The following is a 16,635-nucleotide window of genomic DNA, read 5'->3' on the forward strand; positions in this document are numbered from 1 at the left end:
GAGTGAGAATCAAGTCCTCCCAGTGGAGCATGGAGAGGAGGTTGAGGAGAATGTTTGTGATGATCATGGTGAGGAGATTTTATCTATCTTACCGATGGTTTTTACAAGGGACACTTTTAATGATTTAACTATGGACAGTTTTAATCCAGATTTTAAGTATTTAAGTACATTTGATGATCCATATGTTAGGGAATCAAGTACTGATTTTAATAGGGATCGTAATAAGGATCTTAACAGTATTGGTAGTAATATAAATATATTAGAAAGTAGTTCGTGGAAGGATGGGGTTTTTTATTTAGAGTATCCCGTTGATAGTTTTAATTGTCCAATATGTCCCCAGATATTACCAACATTTGGTAAATGGGCCAAACACATTAATGTGGTTCATAAAAGTAAAGCCATACGAGTTGTATGTAGTAAATGTGGAAAATCTTCTCAATATCATAATATAGCTTGCCACTACCCCAAGTGCATACCCAAGAAGGCGGATACCCCAATGAAGAGCCATACGTGCTCGGTCTGTGGGCTTGGTTTTCATACTAGATCTGGATTGAGCCAACACTGTAGACATAGACACCCTGCTGTGAGGAATGAGCAAAGAAAAGAAGATATGGCTGCTAAAAGTAAGATCAAAGAGGGATCGACTAGATCTCGTATATGGACTAAAGATGAGGTTGCGCAGCTTATACAGTTGGAAAGGAAATATATTGGGAAAAGGAATATAAATAAATGTATTGAGAGCGAGATGAGGACCAAAACGAATAAACAAATATCAGATAAAAGACGAGAATTAGCAAAGAAGAAGTTAGTGGTAACAGGAGATAGGGAGGAAGTGACTGAGGTAGAGGACATTAGAGTAAATATATTAGAAATTCCGCCCCCAAGAGAGAGGATTTTCCCACTAAAAGGACATCCAGAAGTGGATTTAGTGGAGAAAATATGTAAACGGGGAAAACAAAGTAGGGAGGGAAGAGATATAATAAATAGTTTAGGGGAAATTGAAGGATTATTAAAGGAGGATTTAACAAAAGCTCTCGGATGGGCAATGTTGGAAAAATTATGTTATTCATTAGTAGAGGGACAGGACCCTAGAAATGAAAGTCAAATAGAGTTGAGGAATAAAGGAAAAGGGAAGATTAGAAAGGAGGGGAGAAGGAAGCAATTTAATGCAATTAGGAGATATGCTACAAAGAAAGCTAAGTATAAATTCTATCAACAATTATTTGATAAGGATAGAAGAAGATTGACTCGTATTATAATGGGAGAGCCAGATAAGGCTAAGTGTGCTATCCCTATGAAAGAAATTGAGGAATACTATGTAAATATTTTGGGAACAATTGGACATGGTAATATGAGAGGGTGGCCATCATCCACAGAGAATGCGGATAATGATATATTAATGAGTCCGATCTCTGTGGATGAGATTAGAATAGCTTTAACAGAAATAAGAAAAGATAGTGCTCCTGGCCCAGATAAAGTAAAAGTGAGCAATTTGTGGGATATTTTTAATTTAGACTCCTTAATACTTACAAAAATTTTTAATATATGGTTTCTAAATAGACAGGTACCAGATGAATTTAAGAAAAATAGAACGATTTTAATACCAAAGACACAAGATGAGGAGGAAATGAAGAAGTTAACATCTTGGAGACCATTGACAATTGGGTCAGTTTGGATTAGAATCTATACCAAAATATTAGCAAAAAGACTGGTGGAAACAGTTAAGATATGTAGTAGACAAAAAGGGTTTATATCCGCCCCTGGGTGTGAGGAAAATATTGCTATATTAGATAATTTGATTAAAGGGGCTAAACGAAATGGGAATGAAATTGCAATAGTGTTCGTAGATTTGGCTAAAGCATTTGATTCTGTGGGACACGGACATATAATAGCCGGGTTGAGAAGATTTGGTATAGATGAACATTTTATAGATATTATTAGGGACCTTTATGATAATTGCACAACTAGGGTATGGGTGGGTGATGAAGCTACTGAGTCTATTTTAATTAGGAGGGGGGTCAAGCAGGGTGACCCGTTGTCCCCAATTTTGTTTAATATTGCTATGGATCCCCTTTTAACTAGATTAGAAGTAGAAGGAAGTGGTTTTTATGTTAAGGGTAATAGTGTCACGTCATTGGCTTTTGCCGATGATGTGGCAATTTTAAGTAGCTCATATAAAGGAATGATCAAAAATTTGGGTATCTTAGAGGAGTTTTGTAAAAATACTAATCTCTCTGTTAATGTGAAGAAAACGAAAGGCTTTCATATTTTAACTAAACATAAAACCTATGTAGTTAATCCTAAGGATAATTGGCAGATAGGGTCAGAGAAGATTGAATATGTTCAACCAGGGGATTTTGAAAAATATTTAGGGGCTAGAATAGATCCCTGGATAGGTGTAGGGGGACCGGTACTTAAAGAAAAATTGAAAGATTGGAGTGAGAATTTAATTAAGGCCCCATTAAAACCGGCCCCAAAAATATTAATTTTACAGACATACATCTTACCGAAGCTATTTTATAATCTTCTTTTAATAGAACCCCCTTTTAATCTTTTAGACGATCTTGATGTGTTAGTTAGAAAAATAGTTAAAGAGATTTTACATTTACCTCAGTGTACCACAGATGGGATATTTTATTCTAGAGGTAGGGATGGTGGTTTAGCTCTCACTAAGTTTAGTGTGCAAATCCCAAATATGTTAATTCGTAAATGGAGGAGACATATTGTCTCGAGAGATGATTGGATGGACCTATCTTATCTATATGCAGGAGAAAATCTTGTGGATAAAATATTGTCATTTAGTGCAGTAACATCTCATCCCAAGAAATGGAGGGAAGAGGAATTTTTAAGATGGTCGGAACTGAGATGTCAGGGAATAGGGATAAAATATTTTAAAAATGATTTAATTAGTAATTCGATTTTTAGAAACTCTAGTAAAGTTAAATCGTCAGCGTATATCGCAGCATTGCAGCTTAGGGCAAATATTTATCCTACTAGGGAGACATTAGCAAGAGGAAGAGGAGGTGTGAATGCTCTTTGTAGATGGTGCGGTAAAGTGCGGGAGACTGTTCCCCATATCTCAGGACAATGTTATAAGACTAAGAATGCTAGGATAAAAAGGCATAATAGAGTAGTGTCTGCAGTTGTGGATAAGGTTGGTAAATTAGGGTGGAAGGCAATGATAGAGCCCCATTTGAGAAATAGTAAGGGTGAGTTAAGAAAGCTGGATATTATATTTATAAAAGGAGATACAGCAGTGGTGGTTGATGTTACAGTGCGATGGGAGGATAATGCCGGAAGTTTGGAACAAGCCCACAGTGAGAAGGTGGCTTATTATCTTGAGTTAGAGGAAGAAATTAAAAACTTAACGGGAGGTAAAAATATCCACTTCTTTGGTTTTGTGCTTGGGGCACGTGGCAAGTGGAGTGAAGGTAATAATGATTTGTTACAATTATTGGGAATGGACAGAAGTAAAAATTTTAAGGAGAGTATATGTAGACTTGTTTTATATTCCACTATTGGTATGATGGCTATATTCAGTGACAGGTAAAGATCCCGGAGTTTCCATTCCGTGTATCTTGCCAAAACTAAATTTTAGCTATTTTGGTTTCCATGCTCTAAATTTTCAAATTTTTAATATTGTTTTGAACATTAACATATTTAGTGTTATTTAATATCTGCCCTTCAATAGAATGGTTTTAACTATATAATAAATACTTATTAATGGATGAAATTCCAATTTAAATCATTAGTTTATTTATTTATTTTAACTACTGGATGTGGATGCGGACTGGCCGCGTATAGTAACCAGGAAAGGGCAGGTAGTCACGCCTGTACATAAATTGGGGTGGTAGGTTGAGGCAACTCGCCTGGCTGCCAATTTTGCACAGTCAGACAACTGGGCGATTAGAAGAGCGCAGCAGGGCGCGCTGCGCATCAGAGAAGCTTTGAAAGCCAGTTTCATGACAGGCCAGGCTATGGTGTGACAGTTGTGTTTGTTTCTCTTGAAGATACCCGCACCCTATATATATATGAAAGGAAATAAAGTCAAAATTGTTTAAAAACTGTTCTTTATTATTTAATGCACAACACATTGAGAGAAATTAGAAGGTAGACTGGGGGCGGGGAGGGTTGAGTTAGGGGGGTGGTGGAGGAGGAGGGAAGGAAAGTCCAGAAAGCAAATCAAAAGTTTGCATATGCAAGCTTTCTGGTGCTTGGGCAATCCTCTGTTGAGTGTGTGGGTCCCTGTAGCCTCCCACCTCATGTTCTTGGGCATCTGGGTGAGGAGGCCATGGAACTTGGGAGGAGAGAGTTTGATTATACAGGGGCTGCAGCGGAAGTCTGTGGTCTTGCTGCCTTTCCCACATTAGATCCACCATACAGCGGAGCATGTCAGTTTGCTCCCCCATGAGCTTGACCATAGTGTCCTGCCTGCTCTCATCACGCGCCTCCCTCCTCTCTTCATGTTCCTGTAATGCTTTATGGGACTCCGCAATTGTTTGCCTCCACGCATTCAGCTGGGCCCTATCCGTGCGGGAGGACTGCATGAGCTCGGCGAACTTGTCGTCCCGAGTTTGTTTTTTCGCCTTGTAATCTGAACCAGCCTCTGGGATGGAGTAGATAGGGGCCACGTTGAAACATTTGCACCTGCGGGAGGAGAAAAAGGGAGGGTAGTATTTTAAAAAATACATTGGAGAGAACAAAGGGGGCACTTTGGTATGAGTAAGCCATCACACATGGCCGGGCAACAGAATTCATCTTGCAGGCAGCCTCTAGGGGCACGCAGGGTTCTGCTTCTTCTACATTCATTTCAATGCTTTCAAACTGCTGGGCCCCCTTTCCCACAGCAAGCAATGCCTGGTGGGTTTGCCATATAAAAGGAGGGCCTACGGGCTCTCTGGGATGATCACTGCACACAACAACCCTCCCCCCCCCACTCCCCCCACCACCATGTGGCTCCAATCAGGCTCAGAGCAGGGATGAACTGAGCCATTTACTCTAAGCGCGGCTGGGTTTCCGCCCCCCACCGCGTGGCTCCGATCAGGCTCTCACTCACCAGAAGTACCTTCTCCAGGGTCATGGAACAGGAGCCCGCCTTGGGAGTGAGGGGAGGCTATTGGATCCAGCGTTAAGATTAGTTCCTGGCTAGGGAGGAAAATGGATTCCCCACTTGCCGCATGTGCACTGTCCTCCTCCTCCTCCTCCAATGTCTCTTCTGCCTCGCTCCATGCAACTTCCCCCTTGCAGGTGTCCACGGACAGTGGTGGGGTAGTGGTGGCATCAACCCCCATAATTGCATGGAGCTCATGGTAAAAGTGGAATGTATGGGACTGTGACCCAGAGCGCCCGTTTGCCTCCCTGGCTTTTTGGTATGCGTGCCTGAGCTCCTTGATTTTTGTACGACACTGGTCTGTGTCCCTGGAGTCGCCTCTTTCCGTCATGGCCCTGGAGACTTGAGCATAGTTATTTGCGTTCCTTTTTTTGGAATGTAGTTCTGCCATAATAGACTCGTCTCCCCAGCATGCGATGAGATCCATTACCTCCCGTTTGGACCATGCTGGAGCTCGTCTGCGAATCCGGGACTGCGTGATCTCCTGTGATGGTGGACTCTGCATGGTTGCCTGTGATGGTGGACTGTCCTGATGGTCACCTGTGCTGCTGGTGACCAAACAGGAAATATATGCATCCGAAGAAGTGGGCTGTAGTCCATGAAAGCTTATGCTCTAATAAATTTGTTAGTCTCTAAGGTGCCACAAGTACTCCTGTTCTTTTTCCAAACAGGAAATGAAATTCAAAAGTTCCCAGGGCTTTTCCTGCCCACCTGGCTAGTGCATTGGAGTTGATTGTGTTGACCAGAGAGGTCACAAGTGAGCATCTTGGGACAGCTCCCAGAGGCCAATAACGTCGAATTGCATCCACAATACCTTTAACCCGGGATTGCGATCTCGATTTAAGCACTACTCCACTTGCCGAGGTGGAGTACAGAAATTAAATTAAAGAGCCCTTTAAATCGAAAAAAAATGTTTTGTCATGTGGACGGAATCTTTTTTTTTTTTCCAAAATAACTCTGCTAATTCCGAAATAACAGGCTAGTGTAGACCAGGCCTAAGTTTTTATTTTATTTCTTCTTGTGCAACGTTTACAATCCTACCACTGCATTTTTGTTCAGATTGAAAGCATTTGTTGGCAACATCCTAGCTGTGGCAGGAATATAGGTATTTGGCTTGTAAGTAATAGGATAGTCTTGTACTCTGGGACACGAAATATTGACAAGCATAGGAAGCCCACCAGATATGTGGATTTGAGCAGGCTGATTTCTGTTGTAGAAGTTTTAGGGAAATGTGCTGTGTGTGGTGGGTCTGGTGTAATAGTTGTTTAGGGTGGTTACATTTAGAAATAAAGCAAGTTTATTTTTCTGTATTAACTTTCCTGCTATACATAAAATGAGGAAATTGCAAGCTTCTGTATCATTCCAACTATTGATAATGGCTAATCTATAAAATATGGGATGGTAGGAAGTCTCTCTGGTACATATTTAGTTAACTTACATTGGTTGGGGTTAGATTCTACAAGGGATTCATTACAACGTGTATGCACCACTTACATAGAACTCTCTTGTATTCGCTATTGAATAAAATGTCTACCATTAAATGCAAAGGAACAAGAATGTACATTTTTTCTGATTTAAACCCCTTTTCCATTCATTTAAACTTAGCTCCACTTATTTCTTCTGAAAAATCTTTGTATCATTGGTGACAAAAGAATATACCATGCTGTCAAAGGATGGGTCTTTACTAATCTGTTTGTGCACTTATACTTTCCTTGCTACTAGTAATAGTATAGAAGGTTTCTTTGGCCATAAGGCTAGAGCCATTGTGAGTACATGCCTGAACCAGAGCCCATTGACATGCACTGCACTTTTTTTTCCCATTGATTTCAGTGTGGCTTTTTTATAAGGCCCTATGTCCATGGGGAGCTGAGTATCTCTGAACATAATATCTGCCCTCCCAAAGTTAGAGCAGATAAGTGACTGCAACCCTCATTGTACTGAGTCTGCCAGTCAAGATTTACCACACTGACTCATGGCATCCCTTTTTATGAGAGGTGATGTCTATAGATAAGCAAGGTTCACCACGGAAGTAAGGTGAATGAGTACATTATTTCAGCAATATGAGTGGCAGTTATTAAATTCCCTTATATCTCTATCCTGGGCCACTCTGCTATAGTACGGTTATCTTCAGACAGTCTACTCTTATTCAAGAATTTATCAAAATGAAATATTCAGTAATAGCTGGTAATTATGTAAACAATCTGCACTTATGATTTTCTTGTATGTAACCTGTAAACATTGCTATGAATTAACCTGTTCTCCTATTTACAATTAAAGCATTTGATTTACTGAATTACCCCTGGATGATATTATCTTCCTTTTGAGGAATATTAAATTTAGAGTTAACAGAAGAGCAAGAAGTAATAAGACACAAAATTGCAGTTGGGGGTTGTTATAATACATTATCTGTATTACAATAATGCCAAAGATACCAATCCGGTTTCAGGCCCTGCTTACTAGGATCAGTATAAACATGTAGTAAAAATCAGTCCTTGCCTCAAGGAATTTAAATCTTGGTTAATAGCAAGCTATAAGTAGATGAAACAAGCATGTGATGGGGATTGGTGAGAGGGAAGATGAGGTAACAAGAATATGAATGTGTTTTCTCCTTTATACACTAGCTTTGCATATAACGTTAGTTTAAAAGAAATAATCCCTCATCACAGGAGCAAGTTGTGGATATCAGGTTAGAAGTTGTAGAGAAGAACATAATCGTAGATATTTGTGGTCTAGATATTCATTATATGTGACTTTTACCTCTGTCCTCATCTTTAATTTAATCAGATATCAATTGAAGTTGACTGGACTAGCTATATTCAGCTTCATATTATCTCAGTGCAAACCCTAATGGTAAGTGCTGCTGGCAGGGTGATAACCTAATGACACACACTTTTGTGTGGGCATTGGTGCCACTCATTAATAACCCAATAATGCATGGCAAGGGTAAATTATTTTTTAGTATTTACTATTACAGCAGATGAAAACTGGTATGGGGAATCAGAAATAAGAGGGTATCTAATGGCTCAGTGCTGCTCCCATTTAAGTTAACAGCAAAACTTCCATTGTCTTCAACTTGAAGGGATCTGGCTCTGAGAGCAGTGATGAGAGGAGAGAGGAATATTTCTTAATTTTATTGTAAATGTTCTCTCTAGGTGTTCTGGTCACCATTCCAGCTGATTCTAGGCAAAGCAAATGATGTACTACAGATAGGCCTGTAGTATCCTCCTATTCCTACAACACTACCACCTAATGAAGTTATAGGACTCCTGGGTTCTGAGAGACCTCTGATTGCAAGAATTTGGATTCTCCATGGGCATGTAAATGCCTTAAAATCTTCATTTCTGTTTAAAAAAATATTCTTTTAAACATAATCTGAATTATTTCAGGCCATTCCCAGACCTAGATCCCCTCGTTTTAGTTTGCAATGCTGTTCTCCAGCCACTTGATTTGTCCTCTCTGCATTTTAAGGAAACATTATTCTTGAGATACCTGTGGGTTCTTCAAGTTTAGAAATTTAAAAAAAAAATTAATCTTTCAAGTTTTAACTCAATAAAACTTTAACAGTGCTCAAGTGAAAAGCAGATTTCAATGACTAAGGGGAAGATCTAAATTACTGAAATATAGTTATATTGGATATACATTTTACTCAGTGGATGTAGGTTGAGGTGAAAAATGTTACCAGCATGAGTGAGAGATCAATCACAGCATGTAGAATTTTATCACTAAAGGGGAAAAAAATTGGCATGGTAAATGATTTATACTTCAAATCATAAAGTGGATTTCATGAAGTCACGCCTAAGCTTACCAGTGACTTGGAAATCATGCTATTGTTAAATTCAGGAGATGACATTACAAAATGATATATTGTAGTAATTATATTTTTTATTTTTTTTGCTCTAAATCAATTAACATTAGTGTTTTCGATGGCAGGCCTTCATTTATGAAAACCAAACACTCAGCTCTCTCATAATTAACAAACTCATTATTTGAAATGGAAATCACTGGTGTATAACATGTTGTCCATTTCTTTACAAGACTAACTGGGTTGTAAGATGTTGTTCCGCTATGTGGCTTGAGTAGGTCTCCCATCCTGGTAGACAAAAGCAATCCTGCTTTGCTGGTCTGAATAAGAGTGTTGTGACAAGTATGGAATTCTAGCACAAAGGGCTAGATCCACAAAGGGATTTATGCACCTAACTGACCCTTTTGTGCCTAAATACAAAATTTAGATTTTTAAAACCCCTGCTCAACTGCCACCTAACCCTGTAGGCACCTAAAACCTAGGCACCTACATTTCTGCTGCAAAATTCCCTTAAATACCTAAAAATCTACTGCTTGGCATGTGCACAGCCACCTCAGTCCTGGTATCTAAGCCCTGGTCTTCTCCCATGTATTGGGCTGCAGGGCCCAATCCAGCAGGGGGTCTCAGGGCCTGCCTTATGAATTAGGAACTGCACAAAGCGGGGGGGGGGGGGGGGGGAGGTGATGGTGCTGCCACTCTTATAACCTTTATTCAAGTGGTTAGAGCACTCACCCAGAATATGGGAAACCCACATGCAGTTAGAATCATAGACTTTAAGGTCAGAACGGATCATTATGATCATCTAGTCTGACCTCCTGCACAACGCAGGCTACAGAATCTCACCCACCCACTCCTGTATCAAACCTGTGTCTGAGCCATTGAAGTCCTCAGATCATGGTTTAAAGACTTCAAGGTGCCGAGAGTCTTCCAGCAAGTGACCCGTGCCCCACGCTGCAGAGGAAGGTGAAAAACCCCCAGGGCCTCTGCCAATCTGCCCTGGAGGAAAATTCCTTCCTGACTCCAAATATGGTGATCAGCTAAACCCTGAGCATGTGGGCAAGACTCACCAGCCAGACACCCAGGAAAGAATTCTCTGTAATAACTCAGATCCCACCCCATTTAACAGCCTATCACAAGCCATTGGACATATTTACTGCTAATAGTCAAAGACCAATCTCATTATACCATCCCCTCCATAAGTTTATCAAGCTTAGTCTTGAAGCCAGATATGTCTTTTGCCCCCACTACTCCCCTTGGAAGGCTGTTCCAGAACTTCACTCCTTCATCTAATTTCAAGTCTAAACTTCCTGATGGCCAGTTTATATCCATTTATTCTTGTGTCCACGTTGTTACTGAGCTTAAATAATTCCTCTCCCTCCCTGGTATTTATTCCTCTGATATATCTGTAGAGAGCAATCATATCTCCCCTCAGCCTTCTTTTGGTTAGGCTAAACAAGCCAAGCTCTTTGAGTCTCCTTTCATAAGACAGGTTTTCCATTCCTCGGATCATCCTAGTAGCCCTTCTCTGTACCTGTTCCAGTTTGAATTCATCCTTCCTAAACATGGGAAGACCAGAACTGCACACAGTATTCCAGATGAGGTCTCACCAGTGCCTTGTATAATGGTACTAACACCGCCCGTATCTCTACTGGAAATACCTCGCCTGATGCATCCAAAGACTGCATTAGTTTTTTTCACGGCCATATCACATTGCTGGCTCATAGTCATCCTGTGATCAACCAATACTCTGAGGTCCTTCTCCTCCTCTGTTACTTCCAACTGATGCGTCCCCAATTTATAACAAAAATTCTTGTTATTAATCTCTAAATGCATGACCTTGCACTTTTCACTATTAAATTTCATCCTATTAGTATTACTCCAGTTTACGAGGTCATCCAGATCTTCCTGTATGATATCCCGGTCCTTCTTTGTATTGGCAATACCTCCCAGCTTTGTGTCATCCACAAACTTTCTTAACACATTCCCACTTTTTGTACCAAGGTCAGTAATAAAAAGATTAAATAAGCTTGGTCCCAAAACCGATCCCCGAGGAACTCCACTAGTAACCTCCCTCCAGCCTGACAGTTCACCTTTCAGTATGACCCGTTGTAGTCTCCCCTTTAACCAGTTCCTTATCCACCTTTCAATTTTCATATTGATCCCCATCTTTTCCAATTTAGCTAATAATTCCCCATGTGAAACCGAATCGAACGCCTTACTGAAATTGAGGTAAATTAGATCCACTGCGTTTCCTTTGTCTAAAAAAATGTTACCTTCTCAAAGGAGGAGATCAGGTTGGTTTGGCACGATCTACCTTTTGTAAAACCATGTTGTAATTTGTCCCAATTACCATTGACCTCAATGTCCTTAACTACTTTCTCCTTCAAAAATTTTTCCAAGACCTTACATACTACAGATGTCAAACTAACAGGCCTGTAGTTACCCGGATCACTTTTTCCCCCCTTTCTTAAAGATAGGAACTAAATTAGCAATTCTCCAGTCATACGGTACAACCCCTGAGTTTATAGAGTCATTAAAAATTCTTGCTAATGGGCTTGCAATTTCATGTGCCAGTTCCTTTAATATTCTTGGATGAAGATTATCTGGGCCCCCTGATTTAATACCATTAAGCTGTTTGAGTTAGAAGCCAAACTTGGATGTGGTAATATCTACCTCCATATCCTCATTCCCATTTGCCATCCTACCATTATCCCTTAGCTCCTCATTAGCCTCATTAAAGACTGAGGCAAAGTATTTGTTTAGTTCCCTGGTCCAATGAATATTTAATTATTGATACAAAATGGGACATCTTCAATGGGAGAAATTGAAAGCCCCACCCTTATATACACTGCAATAGCCCATAGCCAGTGGTTAGGGCATGCTCCTGAGAGCTGGGTGACATGGGTTTGAATCCCTGCTCCAAATCAAGCAGAGGGGTTACTGGATATCTCTCACTCTGTATAAGTGCTCTAACCCCTATGCTAAAGGTCATGGTGGGAGGGGCACTGTCCTCCTTTTTTGAGAGAAAGGGATTAGGGACATAACTGCAGGAGAAGGTGAATTCTGAGCAGAGAGAGGCTGAGCTTAGACCCCATCCTTCAGCATTTCCTACTGGCTAGCTCAGGCAGCTGCCTGCTCAGCTTGTTGACTTTTGTGGATCACATTCTTAGGCATCTAAATTTCCCCATGCATTACGTACAGATCCTGGGTGCCTAGCTCAGGGCTGTGCATTGTGTTAGGCAGCAGGGCACCTAAAGTTATGCATTGCAACACAGAACTTAAATCCACGTTATGGACCTAGTCCAGTGACTTCTTTCATCTGAGGAGAGAGAACTGTATAAAACTCTTCAAGTGACTATGTCTAATGCTTTTTGTGGCATCCAAGTGGAAAAACATTGAATTTAATTACAGGTTGATATGCAAAGCACTTGTGGCTTGTTCTTTCCCCATTGTGGTCTTTGGCAAGAAGCAGCTCTGACTTAAGGTGAATTGCTCTGACCATGTTGGGATGTTTGCATGGTTCTTGTCTACAAACAAGAGTAATATGAATGATGTCTCACTCTTATGACCACTAAACGTTTCACAAATTCACCTTTATATTCCAGCTCCTTGCCAGTTTTTTAGGACAGCAAGTTAAAAGGGAAAACAAAAAATAACTCCTGTAGCCCAGTGGGCTAGCTTGCCTTTATTATATTCTGCTTTGCATTATATTCAGCAGTAAAGCAAGAAACCTACAGGCCCATATCCTGTAAGACATTAGCTTCAGCAAGGTAGCATAAGGCTTGAGGCCTATGAACTTTGCACAGATAAATGGCCCAACGGAAACCCCCAAATATTTGGGGAGTTGAAAATAGAGTTTAAGGGAAAGTTCTGATCACAGGTACATGATTCAACTACAGAAGTGCCTGCCAACGAACTGACATACATAACAGGTACATGAGATACATCTAAGGCTAGCCTGCTTGCTTGCATATATGTATTATTTTCTTATCGGTTTACTTATTTGTTTTATTATATTAGGTTTATATTAGAGTATATTTTGGCTGTAACACAAGGGACCTACAGGACACATCCTGTATGTTGAGCTAAGGCAAAGTTAGCATACATATGTTTGTGACCTTTCACCTGGATAGATGGTGATGAGCTAAAGCATAAAATCCATATAGATCCATAATATGGCTACAACCTTTAACATAGAGGATGAGTTGAAGTAGGTTGGCATAGGGGCCTTCCTAAGTTCATACCCTTTTAAACTTAACAGGTACACCACACTTACACCACAACTGGGAACTTGGAAAGAACCAAAATAACCAGTTAGGACAGAAATAACAAATGTGATACCTCACCACAAAAGGGCTATGGTAATGAATGGACGTATATGATAAGTTCATTGATATACCAATGTATAGAAAAAAGACAGTCCAGCATTAGTAAGGTGAGGAAATACAAATAAGGAAAGGGGAAAAATCCCCTACTGAATATGCATCGAACATAGTGGCGTAAGCGTAACATATTATAGAAGTGGCATCCCAACCTAGGGGCGGTAGGAGAGAGAGAGAGAGCGCGCCCTCGGGAGGTGCCAGAATGATGGTCACTGGTGATGATGGGGAAGGTGATGGTGATGAGGAAAATGATGGCTAACATTTCAGGTTGTTCTACAAGGGAGGTGAGTGTATATGGATGTACAGATGTTTGTTCTGTAGTATCTCTACCTACCTTATGGAGTTGGGGTGTTTGTGATTGTGCTAAATGTATTCATAAACTATATTTGTAAATATAAAAGAGTTCCGATAGTGTGAGTGTTGCAGCTATGCACACCGGGGTTCCCAACTATATAATAATTTAAATGATACTGGGCCTGATCTTGGGACAAGAACCTGTCAACCCTCGAAGTAATCAATCTAAAGATCAGGCAAAACTTCTCCAGGGCTGGAAGGAGAAAAAGCATGATTTATGTAAATGTTTCTTTCCTCAGCTGTTTAGAAACATGACTCAGCCTTCCCAGAATAGCAATACATTCTTTCTTGGAACTGAAGAATAACTAGCAGCATATAAAACAGTCAGCAAAAGCTGCACACCATGTCAAAAATATCAGAGATGGAACTTTTTGTTATATCATCAGAAAAAAAAAGTATTTATCTCATCTGGAAACTACTATCGTGTTTATTCCCATTCCAGTTTTGATTCAGCTAAAATGATAATCACAGCTTATTTTATTAGTTTGCAATTATACATTTTAGGCTTTCCTTTGTAAATAGAAACTATAGTCCAAAACAATTCTACAACTAATTTTGAAAAATTGCAAGATGGCTATGAAGACATTGCCTACAACTTGTAAATGTTTCTGAAAATAATTTATATTCCAAACTGCTTAAAAATCAGCAACATTTTAGCCTTAAAGTTGAACTTTTGAAGAACTACTCTCAACACTAAAAATGCTGTTTTGTATATTAATCACACAGTAATATTTCCCTATCTAAAATATTTCCACAGATCATTTTTACAGCAATGTGTGGCATGGGCCATAATCTTCTAATTACTCATCCCATACAACTTATTCACTTTACCCCCTTCTGTATTAAAACTTTCCGGAGCTTATTAAACTGGTAGAAATCTCAGCAGGGTTCACCTTGTGGAGTTGCTCTCTGGTCATTCTTGCAGATGCAAAATTTACTCCCACCCCTACTTTCTCCATGGACTGAGTTGCAGGCCCAGCCCCCAAACATGTTAAATCCCCAGGGATCTACATAGATTCTATGTGATCAACAGTAAACTGAAGCCATCCACATAGAGACCCACGCCAGCCTGTGCCTCTGATGGCTCCTACCCTGTTCTTTGGCCGTGCAACTCCAATGGTACCCAGGATCCCACTAGCAATGGCTGATTTGGAAGCACCTTTAAAAGGGATCTTTGCTGGGATGGGGACTTTGTGAGAAAGATAACACAGACCACTTCGCTTCCTCCCAATGGGTCTGAGGAAGGGTTGTCTCCTCATGACATGGAGTCAGCTAGTTTCCCATTCTGCATGGGAGCGGTGAGATCCACCTATGCTGTGTCTTCTCCAAGCATGGATAGAAGCAGACATGCTTTCGCTCTTTTCCTGTAATCTCTTCAGGAAGAAACAGAAGATATTCTTATTTAAATGAAGCACAATGATGCTGGAACAAAAACACAAAATACAGTTATGAGAACAGCCATACTGGGTCAGACCAATGATCCATCTAGTATCCTGTCTTCTCACAGTGGCTTTGGAGGGAATAAACAGAACAGGACATCATCCAGTGATCCATCCCCTGACATTCACTCCCAGCGTCTGTCAGTCAGAGGCTAGTGCCACCCAGAGCATGGATGTTGCATCCCTGACCATTTAGACTAATAGCCATTGATGGACCTATCCTCCATGAATTATCTAATTCTATTTTGCACCCCATTATAGTTTTGTGCTTCATAACATCCCCTGATAACATATTACACAGGTTGACTCTGTATTGTGCAAGGAAACACTTTCTTTTGTTGGTGTTAAACCTTTCATTGGGTGATCCCTAGTTCTTGTGTTATGTGAAAGAATAAATAACAATTATTCACTTTATCCACACCATTTGCTATTTTATAGACTTCTATCCTGTCCCCTCTTAGTTGTCTTTTCCAAGGTGAAAGGCCCCAGTCATTTTAATCTCTCCTCATATGGAAGTTGTTCCCTACCCTTAATCAGCTTTGTTCCCTTCTCTGTACTTTTTTCAGTTCTAAAATCTTTTTTGAGATGGGGTGACCAGAATTGCACACAATATTCAAGTGTGGGTTTACTATAGATTTCTATAATGGTGGTACCTTATTTTCTGTTTTATACATATCCCTTGCCTAACGTTTCCTAACATTGTCCGGCTTTTTGTCTGCCACCAAACATTGAGCAGATGTTTTCAGAGAATTAGTCACAATGACTCAAGATCTTTGTTGAGTGTTAACAGCTCATTTAGATCCCATCATTTCTATGTATAGGCGGGATTATGTTTTCCAGTGTTCATTACTTTGTATTTAACATTGAATTCAATCTGCTATTTTGTTGCCCAGTCACCCAGTTTTGTGAAATCCTTTTGTAACTCTTCACAGTCTGCTTTGATCTTAACTATCTTAAGGAATTTTATATCACCTGCAAATTTTGCCACCTCACTGTTTACCCCTATTTCTAGATCATTTATGATTTTGTGATATTCTAATTCTCATTAATATACAATTGCTTTTTTTTTCAGGTTTCAGAGTAGCAGCCGTGTTAGTCTGTATCCGCAAAAAGAAGAACAGGAGTACTTGTGGCACCTTAGAGACTAACAAATTTATTAGAGCATAAGCTTTCGTGGACTACAGCCCACTTCTTCGGATGCTTTCGTGGACTACAGCCCACTTCTTCGGATGCATTCTTCGGATGCATATGCATCTGAAGAAGTGGGCTGTAGTCCACGAAAGCTTATGCTCTAATAAATTTGTTAGTCTCTAGGGTGCCACAAGTACTCCTGTTCTTCTTTTTTTTTTTCAGATTAGTGTGAGTAAATTCTAGAAGCTGTGGTTCCCTGCAACTGCAGTTCCCAGCTAGACTGCATCCTTACTTGGGACACCTTTATCATTTAATTCAGATTGCACTTAAATAATTATTAATCATTTATTGGAGAGAAAGGGGTGTTAAACAATAGATATCATAGGCAGCATATGCTTGAAGACAAGGTTGCTTGAT

General features: G+C 40.1%; 1 long non-coding RNA gene across 3 annotated transcripts in view; it reads right to left on the reverse strand.

Moving 5' to 3' along the window:
• Positions 1 to 4,070: 4,070 nt before the first annotated feature.
• Positions 4,071 to 16,635, reverse strand: part of LOC101943500 (uncharacterized) — a 49,836-nt gene continuing 37,271 nt past the window's right edge. For all 3 annotated transcript variants that reach the window (XR_010601386.1, XR_010601385.1, XR_010601387.1), the window contains one exon: positions 4,071 to 15,070. This is a non-coding gene — a long non-coding RNA (uncharacterized LOC101943500). The remainder of the gene's footprint in view (positions 15,071 to 16,635) is intronic.

This window comes from Chrysemys picta, chromosome 5 (genome assembly GCF_011386835.1).
Source record: "Chrysemys picta bellii isolate R12L10 chromosome 5, ASM1138683v2, whole genome shotgun sequence".
NCBI lineage: Eukaryota > Metazoa > Chordata > Testudines > Emydidae > Chrysemys > Chrysemys picta.